The sequence below is a fragment of the Salvia miltiorrhiza genome, chromosome 1, assembly GCF_028751815.1.
Source record: "Salvia miltiorrhiza cultivar Shanhuang (shh) chromosome 1, IMPLAD_Smil_shh, whole genome shotgun sequence".
Classification (NCBI taxonomy): domain Eukaryota; kingdom Viridiplantae; phylum Streptophyta; class Magnoliopsida; order Lamiales; family Lamiaceae; genus Salvia; species Salvia miltiorrhiza.
Genome location: NC_080387.1, coordinates 28,030,640 through 28,035,794, shown reverse-complemented (window position 1 = coordinate 28,035,794; position 5,155 = coordinate 28,030,640). Strand labels below are relative to the sequence as shown.

Genomic DNA, 5,155 nt, shown 5'->3' with positions numbered 1-5,155 from the left:
CGGTAGGATCACTAGAAGACCAGGAGAAAGATCAACCAGAAGACCTCAAGTCAATGGAGAGCAAGTGTGAGAACGAGCACAGGAACAAGAAGATGAATATGGAGATAACAAGAAGATGAAGATGGAAATCAACACTAAACAAGCAGACTGATGGAGAGCACAAGGAGCACAACCTTAGTTTGTGTTTGTTCTTATGTTTTTAGTTTTTCTGTATCTGCCTTGTGCAGTGTATGCTCTTTTGAAATTGATATCTAATCAATCTTTCAAAGATTATATAAGAAAAGAATTGCTCCATCAACCTGATGACAACAACTCTTTGTCCAGGCTGTTTTTAATTTCTCAAGTCATTTGCATAATGCCTGCTGCTGAGTTGTGTGTTTGTTTGAGTTGTAATTTGTTCAATTGCTTAAGTTGCTTTGACTACAAGTTATAGGATTATAATGTTCAGGGGAAACTGATATAACTCCCTTAAAACCTGTTTCAGTCTCTTTACCTTTATAATATTTGTAACGTTTTGGCATCATCAAAAAGGAGAAAATTGTTGGAAAATTGAAGAAATATCACATTCCAGTTTTGATGATTCCAAAACCCTTAGATTTATTTTCTTTAGACTAGACTTCTTGTTTGAACTCAACTGTTAGAGTTCAAACTTTTTGCTAGAATGAAGGTGACTGTTTGCTGAAGTCTCTCAATGACGAAGACCGAAGAAATTGAAGATTGAAGACTTTGAAGATCAAAGCTCGACTGAAGACTAAACGACTAAGGGAATATACTGGTGATTAAAAGGACAACTTAACTGGAGTTAATGACTGGTCAAGCAAAAGACAAAAGCACAACTGATTCTTGAGTTGTATCAGTCGACCTTCTTCATCAGACTGAAGCTCAGACAACCGCATTAAATACTTCTGCAACAACATTAAATGCATCGTCCTTTCCAGTACACCAACTTTCCTTTTGATGCTAAAGTTCAGAACACACCGCGCTCCTAGGACAAAGAGAATTCAAACTCTTAACCAATTAGGAGCCAAGTACATTAAAGCCTCGGCCCAAAGCACGGAACGTCTCACAACGGTAGAAATCTTGAAGACCATCCTCTCCAACGGATATATTCGGGACTTCACCTATAAATAGAGCTCGAGGAACACCTTCAATCTGAGGGACCGATTCGAAGACATACGCTGAAGCTCAGTCAAATTTACGAGCCAGCATCTGCTTAAATAATATTTCGAATCGAAGAAGAGAGTATTTAATTGTTGTAAAATCAGTCTAGTTGATTACCTAAACTCTCTTAGAATACTAGGCATCTCATGTTTTATCATTAGCCTAGAATAGATTACTTGAGAGCCTGTTCTCAGTAGTCTTAGTTGGGAAAGAGTCCAAACCCCTTTTCAACTCAGAGAAAAGAGTGTTTGAGTGGTTGTTTAGTACCAGGTAAACTAAACAGATTGGTTCCTTGGCACCTGATAAGCAAAGAGGGAATTCAGACCAGGATTCTGACTGCAGAGATCTTAGCAAAGCGCTGATAGGGCATGAGTGTGTCTAAGCATGCTAAGAGTGAGTGAGAAATCCAACTCAGAGTGGGTTGGTGGGTTTGTTGTGCACCTATATGCATTAGCACAGAGTGTTTGTCATACTAATCATCTGGCCGTGGAGTAGGATTGTTGTTTCCCAGCCACGTAAAAATCCTTGTGTTCTTTATCTGCTTGCAGTTATTCTTTATCTGTGCTAAAATTATTTTCAATTGAACTGGCTTAAATGAAAAGTGTAACTAAGGATTTACAAGTGACAAACCTTTTCTAAAGGCTATTCGCATTAAGTTTAAATTCCGCTGCTGAGTTATTTATCTAACTGACTATTCAACTGATAGTTAGTGAGATCAATAACTTTACTCTATTTACAAACTCTAGATTGAAGCCTTACGTGGATATCAATTAAAGCCCAGTGCTCAACTGATGTCAAATTTACTGAAGTCTTTCAGTATCAATCTACAACCTTTTTCTAACTGAAATTTGGTTAAATTTGTTTTGTGTTTTGTGAAAATAGCCTACATGTGTATTCCCCCCCCCCCCATACACCTGTTCAGTCAACCCTCCGGGACCCCAACATAGTGTTAGTTATGAATTCGAGTTTTAAAGCTCGAATTCACAACCAACTCTATTGCTAGCTGTGAATTCAAATTTTAAAGTTTGAATTCACGACTAACAATATTTCTAGTTGTGAATTCACGCTTCAAAATTTGAATTCACGACTAACAATATTTTTAGTTGTGAACTCACACTTTAAAACTTGAATTCGCGACTAACATTATTTTTAGTTGTGAAATCAAACTTTAAAATTCGAATTCACAACCAACACCAACTATTCAATTGTGAATTCATCGAGCTAGTTGTGAATTCGTGGATAATTTTAAAATTTTTTATGTGAATGGTAAAATGGTAAGTGTGGCCAATTTTTAATTTTTTTTATCTTAGTGGCCAATTTTTAAATTTACTATTTTAAAATGGCTATTTTCAAAATCCACTCTTTAAATTACATATTTTTTTTATTGTTACTAATTAATCTAACTCATAAACAATAATATTTTGATATTTTTACATAATTTAAAATTTTAAAAATAATAAACTATATCTATGCTATATTAAAAAGGGAGTTTTCAATTTCAAATTGATTTCAAATCAATTCAAAATTGAATGACAATTTTGTAGTTAGAATAAAATTGAAGGTTTATTTATAAGCTATACATCTTTTTTCTTTCTTTTTCTTTAACTTCTTATTTTTCTATTTTATTTCTTTTTTAAAATTGTAAGATTAGACTAATTATAAAATATTTGATATGCATATCAAATTAAAGATCATGACAAGAGCTTTAATTTGATATATGTTATGTATATATTGGATTTAAAATATAAAAATTATATTTATTTAAATATTAAAACTTAAGAAAATTCTCTCTCCTCTCTCCTTTTCTTTTCAATAAATCTATTTTTCTTCAATTATCTTTTAACTTATATTATTTTCTTTTTACACAATATCATTTTTTTATTAATATGAATTATTATTTATTATTTTTATATTAAACTAAAATATATTTATCTTAAATTATAGTATTTTTAATTATATTTAGAATTTTTATATAATAATCATATGATAATTAATTTTATATATAATAAAATATAAAAATATTTTTCGTGCGTTGCACGAGTGCAAATGCTAGTTATGACTTATGCATCACACGGAAGGAAGGGCGTACTAGTTTGATAAAGTAGAATAATAAAATAAAGTCAAATTAATTGTAAATATAATAAACATATAGGAACCTAATTCTAATAGAATTCTGAGTATCAATCTAATCAAATATTATATCTAAACTTAATCCAGATACATTTCCAGCAATATTAATTCAAATTTAAGTTTTGTTATTAGTGGTGGCGGAACTTGCACTAGTTTGTTTCATTAACGCGGTCTCCTTTCTGGAAAGTTAAGTAATGCATATGTTCATATATTTTTTTGATGAAAATGTAGCCCAAGTGGGTTATGTAAAGAAGAGGAGGAATTTGGGGAGAAAATATAAGAAATTGGAAGTTTTCATAGTTACGCAGGCAGACTCTTCCAATTTAACATGACACTAGTATATGTATATAATTAATCCCATTTTCTTGATTTTTATAGCATTATCATCTCTCTTTCGACACCTGCATTGATGCGTGAATTGGCTTTTGAGTCCCGCAATATTTGCATATAAATGTAATATCCCACATCGTGGAGAAAATAAACAAGGCTATGACAGCCTCAATAAATATGAGATATTTGCCACAAATTTAAATCACGCAGCTGCGCGTTGAGCACATAGCGAATTATTCTTTCGCCTTTTACTAAAGAATACCGTGTGCTCGACGCAAACAAAGCAGCATACGATACTTTTTGGAGGGTGTTCGTGAGAACCCCCTAACAATTTTAGTTGAAATTAGTAGTTTTCGTCTAAATACATGTGTAATGGGTTGGTTTTCAAATTCTGTTTGATGAATCCATTGGTTGCTATACGCTTTTGAAACTTTTAATGTTCTTTAAAGTATGGTTTACAGTATAAATTTATCATGAAAGAATAATAGATAAGAAATTATTAAAAAAAATTATTTTATATAGTTCCAAATTTATTATGGCAAAGTTTTATCACATTTTAATGTTCTCCATTTTTTTCTATTCTATGTTATTTAGAGTGGACAAACAATGAAAAATGCTATTTTGCACCATTTTCAATCAAAGAGTACAAACCCTAGTATGATAATATAAGAATCCGTAAGCCGATGGCCACTGAAGAATGAAACATTTGCGTACTTTTGAGTTTTGAGATCTTATCCAATTCTATTAAAGAATTTTTTTAAAAGAAAAATATTAAAATTGTTTGCTATATTCCTCAATGGATTGAATTTGTGGCCGTGTAAATTTTTGGATGGTTTGATTTTCAATTCAGTTTTACCTATAAAAAACTTGGAATGAATGCAATAGTAATCAATTGATGAGTCCCGGGCTCTATTTTCGTGAACAGAAAAGAATTAGCAATACAAAATAATACATTAGTTAAAAATACTTTCGAGCAAACAATAATAATAAATGACAAACATTTCTTGAATGGAAGACAAGTACAAGTAATATTAGAATTTATTTAAACCTTTTGCTTTAGGGAAAAGTATAAAGAATCATTACTCATCTTCATAAAATGACATCCTTTAACCATTGAAAAAATCATAGGTCGAAACCATATTACAACAAGTACTACAATTTTTCTCAAAATAAACAAGATAACTTAAATACTTGCCAACGTTTAATCCCGAACTCAGGTGATGGAGAACCAATTGATTTGAAATGGAAGAAAAGGGAAGAAAAGAAAAAGAAAAAAGAAAGAGGGAAAAAAACAAGTTATCCCACATCGGTAACTTAGTAGTTGGAGTGTGGGAATAGCTGAAAGATAAATGGAAGAAAGAAAGAGAAGTTCCATACTTACCTGGACGGGGTCAATGGGTGATCCATAAGGCCCATGGCCTAGGTTGGCGACCTCCATTGCACTGCGGAGGGGCGCCCGCCTAAGGTCGGCCCAAGTGGTCGAGCCTACGTCATCATTTGTGTTAGAGGGGGCCTGCGTTCGCGCGGTCCCTGC

General features: G+C 32.4%; 2 non-coding genes across 2 annotated transcripts; both read left to right on the top strand.

Moving 5' to 3' along the window:
• The first annotated feature begins 3,829 nt into the window (after positions 1–3,829).
• On the top strand, positions 3,830–3,946 carry LOC131007455 (U5 spliceosomal RNA). Its single transcript, XR_009096154.1, has one exon. It is a non-coding gene; the product is annotated as a U5 spliceosomal RNA (small nuclear RNA).
• A 1,048-nt stretch (positions 3,947–4,994) lies between these two features.
• LOC131007458 (U1 spliceosomal RNA) lies at positions 4,995–5,155 on the top strand. The gene has a single exon (XR_009096157.1). It is a non-coding gene; the product is annotated as a U1 spliceosomal RNA (small nuclear RNA).